Below are 22742 nucleotides of genomic sequence, written 5' to 3'. Positions count from 1 at the left end.
AAGTCCCCTTCACAGGCTTACTTCAATATATTTTTGGAGGATAGCTGTCATTTATAACTCTGCATGTTTGTGAATTACAGTGCCCCTGAGCTCCTTTCTTCAACTCGCTTTCTTGTGAGCTGGGCACAAAACCGCAGGATTGCTTCAGGCCCTAATCTGTTTCTGGCAGGGCACGCTGAGCCTTTGGTTAATTCCTCTTCCTGGTGGGCAATGAGCGTTACATTTGCCCGTGCAGACACCTACAGCTAGTCTCTCATTTGTTCTCCCTATTCCTGTTCATCTTGCGCAGGAATTGCAAATTTTGCCAAACAGGAGGTTAAGGGCACTGACTCTCCAAGCGCGGAGAGTGTTAGTAAAGCGTCTGGAATGGTGAACCCAAGGACCAGGATACGAAAACTGAGATGCATTTTAAATCTTTTCCCAATCACACGTTGGATGATACTCTGGGTTTCCCATGCATGTTTTAGCTGGAGGAAGAAGCCCTTGATCCTGGAGAGTTGGAACCCATGGAATGGGTACCATACAGTGTGACTTCAAAGGGTCTGCATTTGCTCACCGAAACTCAACAATGATATCAGACTGAAGTGTCCAGCCTTATGTCTCAACCAGCTCTGAGAGTAGATGTGGTAAATCCCGGCTGCATCACATGCCCTGAGTGAATTATTTAAGAATTGCTCTCTATTTCACTGTCTTTGTGTTTTGTTTTTGAAATTTATTTTGATAATGGGATTTATCGGATTTTCACTGCTGCGTTTATGCCGATGTAAAAACGCTTGTTTCTCTTACGGAGACATATAAATCCATGGGTTTTAAGATTCTTCCTAGTCAGGTATATACCTAGGCGTTGAATATGTGGTGTTGGGTCCATTTCGTTGAGCAAGGAGTAGGTCTTGTCTATTACATATTTGGCTTATGGAAAGTTATCTGTGCTAATTTCAGTCTCTGGTTTTATGCAGCACCCCAACGCACCTTTCCCCATAAGCAAGCACTAGTTGGTTTTCTAAGTTTGAGACCCTGTTCTGTTTTGTAATTCAGTTCATGTGTAGTCAAGTTTACATTCCGTGTATTAGTGATATCTTATGATGTTTCTTTTTCTGTGTGAGGTAGTTCACGTAGAATCGCCGTACACGCATCCACTCACTATGCCGCTACTGGCCTGATGACAGACATTTCACTGCTGAGTGTTATTCCATTGTACATACGTGCCACAACTTCTTTATCCATATTTTGCTTTCTGGGATATTTACCTGGTAGTGTAGACGAGCTTCTTGTGAACACAGCTGTCCCAAACATTGGGGTGGCTCTCTGTTTTTGATTTTAATTTCCCTAAACTATAGGACCATAAGTGGAATTGCCATAGGCTGCGTTGCTTTGTTTCTTACGTGTTTCAGGAAACACCATACACTTCTCCAGGGTGGCTGTTGGCAATTTCCATCCTGCCAATCAGCATAACAAGGCTCCCTGTTCTCTATACCCTGTCCTAACTTTCTGGATTTTACACTTTTTTCAGATGGCCCTTTTGCCCGTGGGCAGAGAGATTTCATTGTAGTGCACATTTCCTTTACAGGCTTGCTTGGATGGCCAAAAAGGGCGTATGCGTTTTTTCCTGAATATATTCAGGAAAAAACGCATATGCCCTTTTTGGCCAAGTGCATCATTGTTGACGTTGTGCCTCTTTTCCTATGCTTTCAGGGCAATTCCAGTCTACCCCCTGCAATCGTTTTCCTGAAATTCTGCCCCGCTTTCAAGTCCCCTTCGCAGGCTTACTTCAATATATTTTTGGAGGATAGCTGTCATTTATAACTCTGCAGGTTTGTGAATTACAGTGCCCCTGAGCTCCTTTCTTCAACTCGCTTTCTTGTGAGCTGGGCACAAAACCGCAGGATTGCTTCAGTCCCTAATATGTTTCCAGCAGGGCACACTGAGCCTTTGGTTAATTCCTCTTCCTGGTGGGCAATGAGCGTTACATTTGTCCGTGCAGACACCTACAGCTAGTCTCTCATTTGTTCTCCCTATTCCTGTTCATCTTGTGCAGGAATTGCAAATTTTGCCAAAGAGGAGGTTAAGAGCACTGACTCTCCAAGCGTGGAGAGTGTTAGTAAAGCGTCTGGAATGGTGAACACAAGGACCAGGATACGAAAACTGAGATGCATTTTAAATCTTTTCCCAATCACACGTTGGATGATACTCTGGGTTTCCCATGCATGTTTTAGCTGGAGGAAGAATCACTTGACCCTGGAGAGTTGGAACCCATGGAATGGGTACCATGCAGTATGACTTCAAAGGGTCTGCATTTGCTCACCGAAACTCAACAATGCTATCAGACTGAAGTGTCCAGCCTTATGTCTCAACCAGCTCTGGGAGTAGATGGGGTAAATCCCGGTTGCATCACATGCCCTGAGTGAATTATTTAAGAATTGCTCTCTATTTCACTGTCTTTGTGTTTTGTTTTTGAAATTTATTTTGATAATGGGATTTATCGGATTTTCACTGCTGCGTTTATGCCGATGTACACACGCTTGTTTCTCTTATGGAGACATATAAATCCATGGGTGTTAAGATTCTTCCTAGTCAGGTATATACCTAGGCGTTGAATATGTGGTGGTGAGTCCATTTCGTTGAGCAAGGAGTAGGTCTTGTCTATTACATATTTGGCTTATGGAAAGTTATCTGTGCTAATTTCAGTCTCTGGTTTTATGCAGCACCCCAACGCACCTTTCCCCATAAGCAAGCACTAGTTGGTTTTCTAAGTTTGAGACCCTGTTCTGTTTTGTAATTCAGTTCATGTGTAGTCAAGTTTACATTCCGTGTATTAGTGATATCTTATGATGTTTCTTTTTCTGTGTGACGTAGTTCACGTAGAATCACCGTACCTGCATCCACTCACTATGCCGCTACGGGCCTGATGACACAGATTTCATTGCTGAGTGATACTGCATTGCACGTACGTGCCACAACTTCTTTATCCATTTTTTGCTTTCTGGGATATTTACCTGGTACTGTAGACGAACTTCTTGGGAACACAGCCGTCCCAAACTTTAGGGTGGCTCTCTGTTTTTGATTTTAATTTCCCTAAGCAATAGGACCATAAGTGCAATTGCCATAGGCTGTGTTTTTTAATTTCTTACGTGTTTCAGGAAACACCATACACTTCTCCAGGATGGCTGTCGACAATTTACATCCAGCCAATCAGCATAACAAGGCTCCCTGTTCTCCATATCTTGTCCTACCTTTCTGGATTTTACACTTTTTTCAGATGGCCCTTTTCCCCGGGTGGCAGTGAGACTTCATTGTAGTGCAGATGTCTTTTACAGGCTTGCTTGTTTGGCCAAAATGTGCGTATGCATTTTTTCCTGAATATATTCAGGAAAAAACGCATACGCCCCATTTGGCCATGTGCATCATTGTCGACGTTGTGCCTCTTTTCCTATGCTTTCAGGGCAATTCCAGTCTACCCCTTGCAATCGTTTTCCTGAAATTCTGCCCGCTTTCAAGTCCCCTTCGCAGGCTTACTTCAATATGTTTTTGGAGGATAGCTGTCATTTATAACTCTGCAGGTTTGTGAATTACAGTGCCCCTGACCTCCTTTCTTCTACTCGCTTTCTTGTGAGCTGGGCAGAAAACCGCAGGATTGCTTCACGCCCTAATCTGTTTCCATCAGGGCACACTGAGCCTTTGTTTAATTCCTCCTCCTGGTGGGCAATGAGCGTTACATTTGCCCGTGCAGACACCTACAGCTAGTCTCTCATTGGTTCTCCCTGTTCCTGTTCATATTGTGCAGAAATTGCAAACTTTGCCAAACAGGAGGTTAAAGGCACTGACTCTCCAAGTGGGGAGATTGTTAGTAAAGCGTCTGGAATGGTGAACCCGAGGACCAGGATACGAAAACTGAGATGCATTTTAAATCGTTTCCCAATCACACGGTGGACCATACTGTGGGTTTCCCATGCATGTTTTAGCTGGAGGCAGAATCCCTTGACCCTGGAGAGTTGGAACCCATGGAATGGGTACCATGCAGTATGACTTCAAAGGGTCTGCATTTGCTCTCCGAAACTCAACAATGCTATCAGCCTGAAGTGTCCAGCCGTATGTCTCAACCAGCTCTGGGTGTAGATGTGGTAAATCCCGGTTGCATCACATGCCCTGAGTGAATTATTTAAGAATTGCTCTCTATTTCACTGTCTTTATGTTTTGTTTTTGAAATTTATTTTGATAATGGGATTTATCGGATTTTCATGCTGCGTTTATGCCGCTGTACACACGCTTGATTCTTTTATGGAGACATATATATCCATGGGTTTTAAGATTCTTCCTAGTCAGGTATATTCCTAGGCGTTGTATATGTGGTGTTGAGTCCATTTCGTTGAGCAAGGAGTAGGTCTTGTTTATTACATATTTGGCTTACGGAAAGTTATCTGTGCTAATTTCAGTCTCTGGTTTTATGCAGCATCCCAACTAACATTTCCCCATAAGCGAGCAGTAGTTGCTTTTCAAAATTTGAGACCCTGTTCTGTTTTGTAATTCAGTTCATGTGTAGTCAAGTTTACATTCCGTGTATTAGTGATATCTTATGATGTTTCTTTTTCTGTGTGATGTAGTTCACGTAGAATCACCGTACCTGCATCCACTCACTATGCCGCTACGGGCCTGATGGTACAGATTTCATTGCTGAGTGATATTGCATTGCACGTACGTGCCACAACTTCTTTATCCATTTTTTGCTTTCTGGGATATTTACCTGTTACTGTAGACGAGCTTCTTGGGAACACAGCCGTCCCAAACTTTGGGGTGGCTCTCTGTTTTTGATTTTAATTTCCCTAAGCAATAGGACCATAAGTGCAATTGCCATTGGATGTGTTGCTTTATTTCTTACGTATTTCAGGAAACACCATGCACTTCTCCAGTGTGGCTTTTGGCAATTTACATCCTGCCAATCAGCATAACAAGGCTCCGTGTTCTCCATATCCTTTTCTACCTTTCTGGATTTTACACTTTTTTCAGACGGCCCTTTTGCCCGGGGGGGCAGTGAGATTTCATTGTAGTGCAGATATCCTTTACAGGCTTGCTTGTTTGGCCAAAAAGGGCGTATGCGTTCTTTCCTGAATATATTCAGGAAAAAACGCATACGCCCTTTTTGGCCAAGTGCATCATTGTCGACGTTGTGCCTCTTTTCCTATGCTTTCAGGGCAATTCCAGTCTACCCCCTGCAATCGTTTTCCTGAAATTCTGCCCCGCTTTCAAGTCCCCTTCGCAGCCTTACTTCAATATACTTTTGGAAGATAGCTGTCATTTATAACTCTGCAGGTTTGTGAATTACAGTGACCCTGAGCTCCTTTCTTCAACTCGCTTTCTTGTGAGCTGGGCACAAAACCGCAGGATTGCTTCAGGCACTAATCTGTTTCCAGCAGGGCACGCTGAGCCTTTGGTTAATTCCTCTTCCTGGTGGGAAATGAGCGTTACATTTGCCCGTGCAGACACCTACAGCTAGTCTCTCATTGGTTCTCCCTATTCCTGTTCATCTTGCACAGAAATTGCAGGCTGTGCCAAAGAGGAGGTTAAAGGCACTGAATCTTCAAGCGGGAAGAGTGTTAGTAAAGCATCTGGAATGGTGAACCCGAGGACCAGGATACGAAAACTGAGATGCATTTTAAATCGTTTCCCAATCACACGGTGGACGATACTCTGGGTTTCCCATGCATGTTTTAGCTGGAGGAAGAATCCCTTGAACCTGCAGAGTTGGGACCCATGGAATGGGTACCATGCAGTATGACTTCAAAGGGTCTGCATTTGCTCACCAAAACTCACCAATGCTATCAGGCTGAAGTGTCCAGCCTTATGTCTCAACCAGCTCTGGGTGTAGATGTGGTCAATCCCGGTTGCATCACATGCCCTGAGTGAATTATTTAAGAATTGCTCTCTATTTCACTGTCTTTGTGTTTTGTTTTCGAAATTTATTTTGATAATGGGATTTATCAGATTTTCACTGCTGAGTTTTGGCCGCTGTACACACGCTTGATTCTCTTACGGAGACATATATATCCATAGGTTTTAAGTTTCTTCCTAGTCAGGTATATTCCTAGGCGTTGAATATGTGGTGTTGGGTCCATTTCGTTGAGCAAGGAGTAGGTCTTGTCTATTACATATTTGGCTTATGGAAAGTTATCTGTGCTAATTTCAGTCTCTGGTTTTATGCAGCACCCCAAGGCACCTTTCCCCATAAGCAAGCACTAGTTGGTTTTCTAAATTTGAGACCCTGTTCTGTTTTGTAATTCAGTTCATGTGTAGTCAAGTTTACATTCCGTGTATTAGTGATATCTTATGATGTTTCTTTTTCTGTGTAACGTAGTTCACGTAGAATCACCGTACCTGCATCCACTCACTATGCCGCTACGGGCCTGATGACGCAGATTTCATTGCTGAGTGATATTGCATTGTACGTACGCGCCACAACTTCTTTATGCATTTTTTGCTTTCTGGGATATATACCTGATACTGTAGATGAGCTTCTTGTGAACACAGCCATCCCAAATATTGGGGTGGCTGTCTGTTTTTGATTTTAATTTCCGTAAGCTATAGGACCATAAGTTGAAGTGCCATAGGCTGTGTTTCTTTGTTTCCTACGTGTTTCAGGAAACACCATACACTTCTCCAGGGTGGCTGCTGGCAATGTACATCCTGCCAATCAGCATAACGAGGCTCCCTGTTCTCCATATCCTGTCCTACCTTTCTGGATTTTACACTTTTTTCAGATGGCCCTTTTGCCCGGGGGGCAGTGAGACTTCATTGTAGTGCAGATTTCCTTTACAGGCTTGCTTGGTTGGCCAAAAAGGGCGTATGCGTTTTTTCCTGAATATATTCAGGAAAACACGCATACGCCCTTTTTGACCAAGTGCATCATTGTCGACGTTCTGCCTCTTTTCCTATGATTTCAGGGAAATTCCAGTTTACCCCTGCAATCGTTTTCCTGAAATTCTGCCCCGCTTTCAAGTCCCCTTCCCAGGCTTAGTTCAATATATTTTTGGAGGATAGCTGTCATTTATAACTCTGCAGTTTTGTGAATTACAGTGCCCCTGAGCTCCTTTCTTCAACTCGCTTTCTTGTGAGCTGGGCAGAAAACTGCAGGATTGCTTCAGGCCCTAATCTTTTTCTGGCTGGGCATGCTGAGCCTTTGGTTAATTCCTCTTCCTGGTGGGAAATGAGCATTACATATGCCCGTGCAGACACCTATAGCTAGTCTCTCATTGGTTCTCCCTATTCCTGTTCATCTTGCACAGAAATTGCAAGCTGTGCCAAACAGGAGGTTAAAGGCACTGACTCTCCAAGCGGGGAGAGTGTTAGTAAAGCATCTGGAATGGTGAACCCGAGGACTAGGATACGAAAACTGAGATGCATTTTAAATCGTTTACCTATCACACGGTGGACCATACTGTGGGTTTCCCATGCATGTTTTAGCTGGAGGAAGAATCCCTTGAACCTGGTGAGTTGGGACCCATGGAATAGGTACCATGCAGTATGACTTCAAAGGGTCTGCATTTGCTCACCGAAACTCACGAATGCTATCAGCCTGAAGTGTCCAGCCTTATGTCTCAACCAGCTCTGGGTGTAGATGTGTTAAATCCCGGTTGCATCACATGCCCTGAGTGAATTATTTAAGAATTGCTCTCTATTTCACTGTCTTTGTGTTTTGTTTTTTTTTTTTTTTTTTTTAAACATCTTTATTGGGGTATAATTGCTTTACAATGGTGTGTTAGTTTCTGCTTTATAACAAAGTGAATCAGCCACACATATACATATGTTCCCATATGTCTTCCCTCTTGCGTCTCCCTCCCTCCCACTCTCCGCATCCCACCCTTCCAGGCTGTCACAAAGCACCGAGCTAATATCCCTGTGCCTTGCGGCTGCTTCCCCCCAGCTATCTACCTTACTACGTTTGTTAGTGTGTATATGTCCATGACTCTCTCTCGCCCTGTCAAAACTCCCCCTTCCCCCTCCCCATATCCTTAAGTCCGTTCTCCAGTAGGTCTGCGTCTTTATTCCTATCTTACCCCTAGGTTCTTCATGACATTTTTTCCCCTTAAATTCCATATATATGTGTTAGCATACGGTATTTGTCTTTTTCTTTCTGACTTACTTCACTCTGTATGACAGATTCTAAGTCTATCCATCTCATTACAAATAGCTCAATTTCATTTCTTTTTAAGGCTGAGTAATATTCCATTGTGTATATGTGCCACATCTTCTTTATCCATTCATCCGATGATGGGCGCTTAGGTTGTTTCCATGTCCTGGCTATTGTAAATAGAGCTGCAATGAACATTTTGGTACATGACTCTCTTTGAATTTTGGTTTTCTCAGGGTATATGCCAAGTAGTGGGATTGCTGGGTCATATGGTAATTCTATTTGTAGTTTTTTAAGTAACCTCCATACTGTTCTCCACAGTGGCTGAACCAATTCACATTCCCACCAGCAGTGCAAGAGTGTCCCCTTTTCTCCACACCCTCTCCAGCCTTTATTGTTTCTAGATTTTTTGATGATGGCCATTCTGACTGGTGTGAGATGATATCTCATTGTAGTTTTGATTTGCATTTCTCTAATGATTAATGATGTTGAGCATTCTTTCATGTGTTTGTTGGCATTCTGTATATCTTCTTTGGAGAAATGTCTATTTAGGTCTTCTGCCCATTTTTGGATGGGGTTGTTTTTTTTTTGTTATTGAGCTGCATGAGCTGCTTGTAAATTTTGGAGATTAATCCTTTGTCAGTTGCTTCATTTGCAAATGTTTTCTCCCATTCTGAGGGTTGTCTTTTGGTCTTGGTTATGGTTTCCTTTGCTGTGCAAAAGCTTTGAAGTTTCATTAGGTCCCATTTGTTTATTTTTGTTTTTATTTCCATTACTCTAGGAGGTGGGTCAGAAAGGATCTTGCTGTGATTTATGTCATAGAGTGTTCTTCCTATGTTTTCTTCTAAGAGTTTGATAGTTTCTGGCCTTACATTTAGGTCTTTAATCCATTTTGAGCTTATTTTTGTGTATGGTGTTAGGGAGTGATCTAATCTCATACTTTTACATGTACCTGTCCAGTTTTCCCAGCACCATTTATTGAAGAGGCTGTCCTTTCTCCACTGTACATTCCTGCCTCCTTTTTCAAAGATAAGGTGTCCATATGTGCGTGCGTTTATCTCTGGGCTTTCTATCCTGTTCCACTGATCTATCTTTCTGTTTTTGTGCCAGTACCATACTGTCTTGATTACTGTTGCTTTGTAATATAGTCTGAAGTCAGGGAGCCTTATTACTCCAGCTCCTTTTTTCGTTCTAAAGATTGCTTTGGCTATTCGGGGTCTTTTGTGTTTCCATACAAATTGCGAAATTTTTTGTTCTAGTTCTGTGAAAAATGCCAGTGGTAGTTTGATAGGGATTGCATTGAATCTGTAGATTGCTTTGGGTAGTAGAGTCATTTTCACAATGTTGATTCTTCCCATCCAAGAACATGGTATATCTCTCCATCTGTTTGTATCATCTTTAATTTCTTTCATCAGTGTCTTATAATTTTCTGCATACAGGTCTTTCGTATCCTTAGGTAGGTTTATTCCTAGATATTTTATTCTTTTTGTTGCAATGGTAAATGGGAGTGTTTTCTTGATTTCACTTTCAGATTTTTCATCATTAGTATATAGGAATGCCAGAGATTTCTGTGCATTAATTTTGTATCCTGCTACTTTACCAAATTCATTGATTAGCTCTAGTAGTTTTCTGGTAGCATCTTTAGGATTCTCTATGTATAGTATCATGTCATCTGCAAACAGTGACAGCTTTACTTCTTCTTTTCCGATTTGGATTCCTTTTATTTCCTTTTCTTCTCTGATTGCTGTGGCTAAAGCTTCCAAAACTATGTTGAATAAGAGTGGTGAGAGTGGGCAACCTTGTCTTGTTCCTGATCTTAGTGGAAATGCTTTCAGTTTTTCACCATTGAGGATGATGTTTGCTGTGGGCTTGTCATATATGGCTTTTATTATGTTTAGGAAAGTTCCCTCTATGCCTACTTTCTGGAGGGTTTTTATCATAAATGGGTGTTGAATTTTGTCGAAAGCTTTCTCTGCATCTATTGAGATGATCATATGGTTTTTCTCCTTCAATTTGTTAATATGGTTTATCACATTGATAGATTTGCGTATATTGAAGAATCCTTGCATTCCTGGAATAAACCCCACTTGATCATGGTGTATGATCCTTTTAATGTGCTGTTGGATTCTGTTTGCTAGTATTTTGTTGAGGATTTTTGCATCTATGTTCATCAGTGATATTGGCCTGTAGTTTTCTTTCTTTGTGACATCCTTGTCTGGTTTTGGTATCAAGGTGATGGTGGCTTCGTAGAAGGAATTTGGGAGTGCTCTTCCCTCTGCTATATTTTGGAAGAGTTTGAGAAGGATAGGTGTTAGCTCTTCTCTAAACGTTTGATAGAATTCACCTGTGAAGCCATCTGGTCCTGGGCTTTTGTTTGTTGGAAGGTTTTTAATCACAGTTTCAATTTCAGTGCTTGTGATTGGTCTGTTCATATTTTCTATTTCTTCCTGATTCAGTCTTGGCAGGTTGTGCATTTCTAAGAATTTGTCCATTTCTTCCAGATTGTCCATTTTATTGGCATAAAGTTGCTTGTAGTAATCTCTCATGATTTTTTTTATTTCTGCAGTGTCAGTTGTTACTTCTCCTTTTTCATTTCTAATTCTATTGATTTGAGTCTTCTCCCTTTTTTTCTTGATGAGTCTGGCTAGTGGTTTATCTATTTTGTTTATCTTCTCAAAGAACCAGCTTTTAGTTTTATTGATCTTTGCTATTGTTTCCTTCATTTCTTTTTCATTTATTTCTGATCTGATTTTTATGATTTCTTTCCTTCTGCTAGCTTTGGGGTTTTTTTGTTCTTCTTTCTCTAATTGCTTGAGGTGCAAGGTTAGGTTGTTTATTCGAGATGTTTCCTGCTTCTTAAGGTGGGCTTGTATTGCTATAAACTTCCCCCTTAGGACTGCTTTTGCTGCATCCCATAGGTTTTGGGTCGTTGTGTCTCCATTGTCATTTGTTTCTAGGTATTTTTTTATTTCCTCTTTGATTTCTTCAGTGATCACTTCATTATTAAGTAGTGTATTGTTTAGCCTCCATGTGTTTGTATTTTTTACAGATCTTTTCCTGTAATTGATATCTAGTCTCATGGCGTTGTGGTCGGAAAAGATACTTGATACAATTTCAGTTTTCTTAAATTTACCAAGGCTTGATTTGTGACCCAAGATATGATCTATCCTGGAGAATGTTCCATGAGCACTTGAGAAAAATGTGTATTCTGTTGTTTTTGGATGGAGTGTCCTATAAATATCAATTAAGTCCATCTTGTTTAATGTATCATTTAAAGCTTGTGTTTCCTTATTTATTTTCATTTTGGATGATCTGTCCATGGGTGAAAGTGGGGTGTTAAAGTCCCCTACTATGAATGTGTTACTGTTGATCTCTCCTTTTATGGTTGTTAGTATTTGCCTTATGTATTGAGGTGCTCCTATGTTGGGTGCATAAATATTTACAATTGTTATATCTTCTTGGATCGATCCCTTGATCATTATGTAGTGTCCTTCTTTGTCCCTTTTAATAGTCCTTATTTTAAAGTCTATTTTGTCTGATATGAGAATTGCTACTCCAGCTTTCTTTTGGTTTCCATTTGCATGGAATATCTTTTTCCATCCCCTTACTTTCAGTCTGTATGTGTCTCTAGTTCTGAAGTGGGTCTCTTGTAGACAGCATATATAAGGGTCTTGTTTTTGTATCCATTCAGCCAATCTGTGTCTTTTGGTGGGAGCATTTAGTCCATTTACATTTAAGGTAATTATTGATATGTATGTTCCTATTTCCATTTTATATATTGTTTTGGGTTCGCTACTATAGGTCATTTCCTTCTCTTGTGTTTCGTGTCTAGAGAAGTTCCTTTAGCATTTGTTGTAAAGCTGGTTTGGTGGTGCTGAACTCTCTCAGCTTTTTCTTGTCTGTAAAGGTTTTATTTTCTCAATCAAATGTGAATGAGATCCTTGCTGGGTAGAGTAGTCTTGGTTTCAGGCTATTCTCCTTCATCACTTTCAGTATGTCCTGCCACTCCCTTCTGGCTTGTAGGGTTTCTGCTGAGAGATCAGCTGTTAACCTTATGGGGATTCCCTTGTGTGTTATTTGTTGTTTTTCCCTTGCTGCTTTTAATATGCTTTCTTTGTATTTAATTTTTGACAGTTTGATTAATATGTGTCTTGGCGTGTTTCTCCTTGTATTTATCCTGTATGGGACCCTCTGTGCTTCCTGGACTTGATTAACTATTTCCTTTCCCATATTAGGGAAGTTTTCAACTATAATCTCTTCAAATATTTTCTCAGTCCCTTTCTTTTTCTCTTCTTCTTCTGGAACCCCTGTGATTCGAATGTTGGTGCATTTAATGTTGTCCCAGAGGCCTCTGAGACTGTCCTCAGTTCTTTTCATTCTTTTTTCTTTATTCTGCTCTGCAGTAGTTATTTCCACTACTTTATCTTCCAGGTCACTTATCCGTTCTTCTGCCTCAGTTATTCTGCTATTGATCCTATCTAGAGTGATTTTAATTTCATTTATTGCATTGTTCATCATTGCTTGTTTCATCTTTAGTTCTTGTAGGTCCTTGTTAACTGTTTCTTGCATTTTGTCCATTCTACTTCCAAGATTCTGGATCATCCTTACTATCATTATTCTGAATTCTTTTTCAGGTAGATTGCCTATTTCCTCTTCATTTGTTAGGTCTGGTGGGTTTTTATCTTGCTCCTTCATCTGCTGTGTGTTTTTCTGTCTTCTCATTTTGCTTATCTTACTGTGTTTGGGGTCTCCTTTTTGCAGGCTGCAGGTTCGTAGTTCCCGTTGTTTTTGATGTCTGTCTCCAGTGGCTAAGGTTGTTTCAGTGGGTTGTGTAGGCTTCCTGGTGGAGGGGACTAGTGCCTGTGTTGTGCTGGATGAGGCTGGATCTTGTCTCTCTAGTGGGCAGGTTCACGTCTGTTGGTGTGTTTTGGGGTGTCTGTGGCCTTATTATGATTTTAGGCAGCCTCTCTGCTAATGGGTGGGGTTGTGTTCCTGTTTTGCTAGTTGTTTGGCATAGGTTGTCCAGCACTGTGGCTTGCTGGTCGTTGAGTGAAGCTGGGTGCTGGTGTTAAGATGGAGGTCTCTGGGATATTTCCACCGTTTAATATTATGTGGAGCTGGGAGGTCTCTTGTTGACCAGTGTCCTGAAGTTGGCTCTCCTACCTCAGAGGCAGAGCCCTGACTCCTGGCTGGAGCACCAAGAGCCTTTCATCCACACAGCTCAGAATAAAAGGGAGAAAAAGTAGGGAGAATTAGTAGAAGTATGAGTAAAGAAAGAGGGAAAGGAGGAAAGGAAGGAAGGAAGAAAGAAGCAAAGAAGGAAAGAAAGGAGGGAGGGAGGGAGGAAGGAAGGAAGGAGGGAAAGAAGGAAAAAAAGACAGAAAGAAAGATGATACAGTAAAAATAAAATAAAGTATAATATAGTTATTGAATTAAATAATATTTAGAAAAAAAAAAGGGATGGATAGAACCTTAGAACAAATGTTGGAAGCAAAGCTATACAGAGAAAATCTTACACAGAAGCATACACATACACCTTCACAAAAAGAGGTAAAGGGGGAAAAATCATAAATCCTGCTCCCTGAGACCACCTCCTCAATTTGGGGTGATTCGTTGTCTAAAGGAGGGAGGGAAGGAAGGAAAGAAAGAAAGAACGAAGGTAAAGTATAATAAAGTTATTACAATTAAACTTAATTATTAAGAAAAGGAATTTTTAAAAAAAAGTCATGGACGGATAGAGCCCTAGGACAAATGGTGGAAGCTAGAGTATACAGACTAGATGTCACACAGAAGCATACACGTACACATTCACCAAAAGAGGAAAAGGGAAAAAAATCATAGATCTCGCTCCTAAATTCCACCTCTTCAATTTGGGATCATTCCTTGTCTATTCAGGTATTCCACAGATGCAGGGTATATCAAGTTGATTGTGGAGCTTTAATCCGCTGCTTCTGTGGCTGCTGGGGGAGATTTCCCTTTCTCTTCTTTGTTCTCACAGCTCACAGGAGCTCAGCTTTGGATATGGCCCTGCCTCTGCGTGTAGGTCGCTGGTGGGCGTCTGTTTTTTCGCTCAGACAGGACGGGGTTAAAGGAGCCGCTGATTCGGGGCCTCCGGCTCACTCAGGCCGGGGGTTGGGGGATGGGGGAAGGAGGGGCACTGCGTGCGGGGCTGGCCTGCGGCAGCAGAGGCAGCGTGACGTTGCGGCAGAGGCCGGAGTGACGTTGCACCAGCCTGAGGCCCGCCGTGCGCTGTCCCGGGGAAGTTGTCCCTGGATCCCGGGAACCTGGCAGTGGCGGGCTGCACAGGCTCCGCGGAAGAGGGGTGTGGAGAGTGACCTGTGCTCGCACACAGGCCCCTTGGTGGCGGCAGCAGCAGCCTTAGCGTCTCCCGCCCGTCTCTGGGCTCCGCGGTTTTAGCCGCGGCTCGCGCCCGTCTCTGGGGTTTGCGCTTTCAGCCGCGGCTCGCGCCCGTCTCGGGGGCTCACGCCCTCAGCCGCGGCTCGCGCCCGTCTCTGGGGTTCGCGCTTTTAGCCGCGGCTCGCGCCCGTCTCTGGAGTTCCTTTAAGCAGCGCTCTTAAACCCCTCTCCTCGCGCACCAGGAAACAAAGAGGGAAGAAAAAGTCTCTTGCCTCTTCAGCTGGTGCAGGCTTTTCCCCGAACTCCCTCCCGGCTAGTCGTGGTGCACTAACCCCTTCAGGCTATGTTCAAGCCGCCAACCCCAGTCCTCTCCCTGAGCTCCGTCCAAAACCAAAACCGGAGCCTCAGCTCGCAGCCCCGCCCGCCCCGGTGGGTGAGCAGCAAGCCTCTCGGGTTGGTGAGTGCTGGTCGGCACCGATCGTCTGTGCAGGAATCTCCCCGCTTTGCCCTCCGCACCCGTCACTGTGCACTACTCCGCGGTCCCGAAACTCCCCCCTCTGCCTCCCGCAGTCTCCGCCCGCGGAGGGGCTTCCTAGTGTGTGGAAACTTTTCCTCCTTCACAGCTCCCTCCCACTGGTGCAGGTTCCGTCCTTATTCTTTTGTCTCTGTTTTTTCTTTTGCCCTACCCAGTTACGTGGGGAGTTTCTTGCCTTTTGGGAGGTCTGAGGTCTTCTGCCAGCCTTCAGTAGGAGTTCTGTAGGAGTTGTTCCACGTGTGGATGTATTTCTGGTGTATCCGTGGGGAGGAAGGCGATCTCCGCGTCTTACTCTTCCGCCATCTTCCCCTAAACCTGTGTTTTGTTTTGAAATTTATTTTGATAATGGGATTTATCGGATTTTCACTGCTGCGTTTTGGCCGCTGTACACATGCTTGATTCTCTTAGGAAGACATATATATCCATGGGTTTTAAGATTCTTCCTAATCAGGTATATTCCTAGGCGTTGAATATGTGGTGTTGGGTAAATTTCGTTGAGCAAGGAGTAGATCTTGTCTATTACATATTTGGCTTATGGAAAGTTATCTGTGCTAATTTCAGTCTCTGGTTTTATGCAGCACCCCCACGCACCTTTCCCCATAAGCAAGCACTAGTTGGTTTTCTAAATCTGAGACCCTGTTCTGTTTTGTAATTCAGTTCATGTGTAGTCAAGTTTACATTCCGTGTATTAGTGATATCTTATGATGTTTCTTTTTCTGTGTGACGTAGTTCACGTAGAATCACCGTACCTGCATCCACTCACTATGCCGCTACGGGCCTGATGACACAGATTTCATTGCTGAGTGATATTGCATTGTACGTACGTACCACAACTTCTTTATCCATTTTTTGCTTTCTGGGATATTTACCTGATACTGTAGACAAGCTTCTTGTGAACACAGCCGTCCCAAATATTGTGGTGGCTGTCTGTTTTTGATTTTAAATTCCGTAAGCTATAGGACCATAAATGGAAGTGCCATAGGCTGCTTTGCTTTGTTTCTTACGTGTTTCAGGAAACACCATACACTTCTCCAGGGTGGCTGCTGACAATTTACATCCTGTCAATCAGCATAACAAGGCTCCCTGTTCTCCATATCCTGTCCTACCTTTCTGCATTTTACACTTTTTTCAGATGGCCCTTTTGCCCGGGGGGCAGTGAGACTTCATTGTAGTGCAGATTTACTTTACAGGCTTGCTTGGTTGGCCAAAAAGGGCGTATGCGTTTTTTCCTGAATATATTCAGGAAAAAACGCATACGCCCATTTTGACCAAGTGCATCATTGTCGACGTTCTGCCTATTTTCCTATGCTTTCAGGGCAATTCCAGTCTACCCCCTGCAATCGTTTTCCTGAAATGCTGCCCCACTTTCAAGTCCCTTTCGCAGGCTTACTTCAATATATTTTTGGAGGATAGCTGTCATTTATAACTCTGCAGGTTTGTGAATTACAGTGACCCTGAGCTCCTTTCTTCAACTCGCTTTCTTGTGAGCTGGGCACAAAACCGCAGGATTGCTTCAAGCCCTAATCTGTTTCTGGCAGGGCACGCTGAGCCTTTGGTTAATTCCTGTTCCTGGTGGGAAATGAGCATTACATTTGCCCGTGCAGACACCTATAGCTAGTCTCTCATTGGTTCCCCTATTCCTGTTCATCTTGCACAGAAATTGCAAGCTGTGCCAAACTGGAGGTTAAAGGCACTGACTCTCCAAGTGGGGAGAGTGTTAGTAAAGCATCTGGAATGGTGAAACCGAGGACCAGGATACGAAAACTGAGATGCATTTTAAATCATTTCCCAATCACACGGTGGACCATACTGTGGGTTTCCCATGCATGTTTTAGCTGGAGGAAGAATCCCTTGAACCTGGAGAGTTGGGACCCATGGAATGGGTACCATGCAGTATGACTTCAAAGGGTCTGCATTTGCTCACCGAAACTCGCCAATGCTATCAGCCTGAAGTGTCCAGCCTTATGTCTCAACCAGCTCTGGGTGTACATGTGGTCAATCCCGGTTGCATCACATGCCCTGAGTGAATTATTTAAGAATTGGTCTCTATTTCACTGTCTTTGTGTTTTGTTTACGAAATTTATTTTGATAATGGGATTTATCAGATTTTCACTGCTGCGTTTCGGCCGCTGTACACACGCTTGATTCTCTTACGGAGACATATATATCCATGGGTTTTAAGATTCTTCCTAGTCAGGTATATTCCTAGGCGTTGAATATGTGGTGATGGGTCCATTTCGTTGAGCAAGGAGTAGGTCTTGTCTATTACATATTTGGCTTATGGAAAGTAATCTGTGCTAATTTCAGTCTCTGGTTTTATGCAGCACCCCAGGGCACCTTTCCCCATAAGCAAGCACTAGTTGGTTTTCTAAATTTGCGACCCTGTTCCGTTTTGTAATTAAGTTCATGTGTAGTCAAATTTACATTCCGTGTATTAGTGATATCTTATGATGTTTCTTTTTCTGTGTGACGTAGTTCACGTAGAATCACCGTACCTGCATCCACTCACTATGCCGCTATGGGCCTGATGACACAGATTTCATTGCTGAGTGATATTGCACTGCACGTACGTGCCACAACTTCTTTATCCATTTTTTGCTTTCTGGGATATTTACCTGGTACTGTAGACGAGCTTCTTGGGAACACAGCCGTCCCAAACTTTGGGGTGGCTCTCTGTTTTTGATTTTAATTTCCCTAAGCAATAGGACCATAAGTGCAATTGCCATAGGCTGTGTTGCTTTATTTCTTACGTGTTTCAGGAAACACCATACACTTCTTCAGGGTGGCTGTTCACAATTTACATCCTGACAATCAGAATAGCAAGGCTCCCTGTTCTCCATATCCTGTCCTACCTTTCCGGATTTTACACTTTTTCAGATGTCCCTTTGGCCCAGGGGGCAGTGAGATTTTATTGTAGTGCAGATTTCCTTTACAGGCTTGCTTGGTTGGCCAAAAAGGGCGTATGCATTTTTTCCTGAATATATTCAGGAAAAACACATACGCCCTTTTTGGCCAAGTGCATCATTGTCGACGTTGTGCCTCTTTTCCTATGCTTTCAGGGCAATTCCAGTCTACCCCCTGCAATCGTTTTCCTGAAATTCTGCCCCGCTTTCAAGTCCCCTTCCCAGGCTTACTTCAATATACTTTTGGAAGATAGCTGTCATTTATAACTCTGCAGGTTTGTGAATTACAGTGTCCCTGAGCTCCTTTCTTCAACTCGCTTTCTTGTGAGCTGGGCACAAAACCGCAGGATTGCTTCAGGCACTAATCTGTTTCCAGCAGGGCACGCTGAGCCTTTGGTTAATTCCTCTTCCTGGTGGGAAATGAGCGTTACATTTGCCCGTGCAGACACCTACAGCTAGTCTCTCATTGGTTCTCCCTATTCCTGTTCATCTTGCACAGAAATTGCAAGCTGTGCCAAACAGGAGGTTAAAGGCACTGACTCTCCAAGCGGGGAGAGTGTTAGTAAAGCATCTGGAATGGTGAATCGGAGGACCAGGATACGAAAACTGAGATGCATTTTAAATCGTTTCCCAATCACACGGTGGACCATACTGTGGGTTTCCCATGCATGTTTTAGCTGGAGGAAGAATCCCTTGAACCTGGAGAGTTGGGACCCATGGAATGGGTACCATGCAGTATGACTTCAAAGGGTCTGCATTTGCTCACCGAAACTCACCAATGCTATCAGCCTGAAGGGTCCAGCCTTATGTCTCAACCAGCTCTGGGTGCCGATGTGGTCAATCCCGGTTGCATCACATGCCCTGAGTGAATTATTTAAGAATTGCTCTCTATTTCACTGTCTTTGTGTTTTGTTTTCGAAATTTATTTTGATAATGGGATTTATCAGATTTTCACTGCTGCGTTTCGGCCGCTGTACAAATGCTTGGTTCTCTTATGGAGACATATATATCCATGGGTTTTAAGATTCTTCCTAGTCAGGTATATTCCTAGGCGTTGAATATGTGGTTTTGGGTCCATTTCAATGGGCAAGGAGTAGGTCTTGTCTATTACATATTTGGCTTATGGAAAGTTATCTGTGCTAATTTCAGTCTCTGGTTTTATGCAGCACTACAATGCACCTTTCCCCATAAGCAAGCACTAGTTGGTTTTCTAAATCTGCGACCCTGTCCTGTTTTGTAATTCAGTTCATGTGTAGTCAAGTTTACATTCCGTGTATTAGTGATAACTTATGATGTTTCTTTTTCTGTGTGACGTAGTTCACGTAGAATCACCGTACCTGCATCCACTCACTATGCCGCTACGGGCCTGATGACACAGATTTCATTGCTGAGTGATATTGCATTGTATGTACGTGCCACAAATTCTTTATCCATTTTTTGCGTTTTGGGATATTTACCTGATACTGTAGACGAGCTTCTTGTGAACACAGCCGTCCCAAATATTGGGGTGGCTGTCTGTTTTTGATTTTAAATTCCGTAAGCTATAGGACCATAAGTGGAAGTGCCATAGGCTGTGTTGCTTTTTTTCTCATGTGTTTCAGGAAACACCATACACTTCTCCAGGGTAGCTGCTTGCAATTTACATCCTGCCAATCAGCATAACAAGGCTTCCTGTTCTCCATATCCTGTCCTACCTTTCTGGATTTTACACTTTTTTCAGATGGCCCTTTTGCCCGAGTGGCAGTGAGACTTCATTGTAGTGCAGATTTCCTTTACAGGCTTGCTTTGTTGGCCAAAAAGGGCGTATGCGTTTTTTCCTGAATATATTCAGGAATAAACGCATACGCCCTTTTTGGCCAAGTGCATCATTGTCGACGTTGTGCCTCTTTTCTTATGCTTTCAGGGCAATTCCAGTCTACCCCCTGCAATCGTTTTCCTGAAATTCTGCCCCGCTTTCAAGTCCCCTTCGCAGGCTTACTTCAATATATTTTTGGAGGATAGCTGTCATTTATAACTCTGCAGGTTTGTGAATTACAGTGCCCCTGAGCTCCTTTCTTCAACTCGCTTTCTTGTGAGCTGGGCACAAATTCGCAGGATTGCTTCAGGCCCTAATCTGTTTCCGGCAGGGCACGCTGAGCCTTTTGTTAATTCCTCTTCCTGGTGGGAAATGAGCGTTACATTTGCCCGTGCAGACACCTATAGCTAGTCTCTCATTGGTTCTCCCTATTCCTGTACGTCTTGCACAGAAATTGCAAGCTGTGCCAAACAGGAGGTTAAAGGCACTGACTCTCCAAGCGGGGAGAGTGTTAGTAAAGCATCTGGAATGGTGAATCCGAGGACCAGGATACGAAAACTGAGATGCATTTTAAATCGTTTCCCAATCACACTGTGGACCATACTGTGGGTTTCCCATGCATGTTTTAGCTGGAGGAAGAATCCCTTGAAACTGGAGAGTTGGGACCCATGGAATAGGTACCATGCAGTATGACTTCAAAGGGTCTGCATTTGCTCACCGAAACTCACCAATGCTATCAGCCTGAAGTGTCCAGGCTTATGTCTCAACCAGCTCTGGGTGTAGATGTGGTCAATCCCGGTTGCATCACATGCCCTGAGTGAATTATTTAAGAATTGCTCTCTATTTCACTGTCTTTGTGTTTTGTTTTCGAAATTTATTTGGATAATGGGATTTATCGGATTTTCACTGCTGTGTTTCGTCCGCTGTACACACGCTTGATTCTCTTACGGAGACATATATATCCATGGGTTTTAAGATTCTTCCTAGTCAGGTATATTCCTAGGCGTTGAACATGTGGTGTTGGGTCCATTTCGTTGAGCAAGGAGTAGGTCTTGTCTATTACATATTTGGCTTATGGAATGTTATCTGTGCTAATTTCAGTCTCTGGTTTTATACAGCACCCCAACGCACCTTTCCCCATAAGCAAGCACTAGTTGGTTTTCTAAATTTGAGACCCTGTTCTGTTTTGTAATTCAGTTCATGTGTAGTCAAGTTTACATTCCGTGTATTAGTGATATCTTATGATGTTTCTTTTTCTGTGTGACGTAGTTCACGTAGAATCACCCTACCTGCATCCACTCACTATGCCGCTACGGGCCTGATGACACAGATGTCATTGCTGAGTGATATTGCATTGTACGTACGTGCCACAACTTCTTTATCCATTTTTTGCTTTCTGGGATATTTACCTGATACTGTAGACGAGCTTCTTGTGAACACAGCCGTCCCAAATAATGGGGGGACTGTCTGTTTTTGATTTTAATTTCCGTAAGCTATAGGACCATAAGTGGAAGTGCCATAGGCTGTGTTGCTTTGTTTCTTACGTGTTTCAGGAAACACCATACACTTCTCCAGGGTGGCTGCTGGCAATTTATATCCTGCCAATCAGCATAACAAGGCTCCCTGTTCTCCATATCCTGTCCTACCTTTCTGGATTTTACACTGTTTTCAGATGGCCCTTTTGCCCGGGGGGCAGTGAGACTTCATTGTAGTGCAGATTTCCTTTACAGGCTTGCTTGGTTGGCCAAAAAGGGCGTATGCGTTTTTTCCTGAATATATTCAGGAAAAAACGCATACGCACTTTTTGGCCAAGTGCATCATTGTCGACGTTCTGCCTCTTTTCCTATGCTTTCAGGGCAATTCCAGTCTACCCGCTTCAATCGTTTTCCTGAAATTCTGCCCGTCTTTCAAGTCCCCTTCGCAGGCTTACTTCAATATATTTTTGGAGGATACTGTCATTTATAACTCTGCAGGTTTGTGAATTACAGTGCCCCTGAGCTCCTTTCTTCAACTCGCTTTCTTGTGAGCTGGGCACAAAACCGCCGGATTGCTTCAGGCCCTAATCTGTTTCCGGCAGGGCACGCTGAGCCTTTTGTTAATTCCTCTTCCTGGTGGGAAATGAGCGTTACATTTGCCCGTGCAGACACCTATAGCCAGTCTCTCATTGGTTCTCCCTATTCCTGTTCATCTTGCACAGAAATTGCAAGCTGTGCCAAAGAGGAGGTTAAAGGCACTGACTCTCCAAGCGGGGAGATTGTTAGTAAAGCATCTGGAACGGTGAACCCGAGGACCAGGATACGAAAATTGAGATGCATTTTAAATCGTTTCCCAATCACACAGTGGACGATACTCTGGGTTTCCCATGCATGTTTTAGCTGGAGGAAGAATTCCTTGATCCTGGAGAGTTGGGACCCATGGAATGGGTACCATGCAGTATGACTTCAAAGGGTCTGCATTTGCTCACCGAAACTCACCAATGCTATCAGCCTGAAGTGTCCAGCCTTATGTCTCAACCAACTCTGGGTGTAGATGTGGTCAATCCCGGTTGCATCACATGCCCTGAGTGAATTATTTAAGAATTGCTCTCTATTTCACTATCTTTGTGTTTTGTTTTTGAAATTTATTTTGATAATGGGATTTATCGGATTTTCACTGCTGCGTTTCGGCCGCTGTACACATGCTTGATTCTCTTACAGAGACATATAAGTCCATGGGTTTTAAGATTCTTTGTAATCCGGTATATTCTTAGGCATTGAATATGGCGTGTTGAGTCCATTTCGTTGAGCAAGGAGTAGGCCTTGAGTATTACATATTTGCCTTTTGGAATGGTATCTGTGCTAATTTCAATCTCTGGTTTTATGCAGCACCCCAACTCACCTTTCCCCTTAAGGAAGCATAAGTTGGTTTTCTTAATTTGAAACCCTCTTCTCTTTTGTAATTCAGTTCATGTGTAGCCATGTTAACATTCCATGTATTAGTAATATCTTATGTCTTTTTCTTTTTGAATTATGTGACTTTGAATGATCACACGTA

Source organism: Phocoena phocoena, chromosome 3 (genome assembly GCF_963924675.1).
Source record: "Phocoena phocoena chromosome 3, mPhoPho1.1, whole genome shotgun sequence".
NCBI lineage: Eukaryota > Metazoa > Chordata > Mammalia > Artiodactyla > Phocoenidae > Phocoena > Phocoena phocoena.
The sequence above is the reverse complement of the archived record's forward strand: the minus strand, read 5'-3'. Positions refer to the sequence as shown.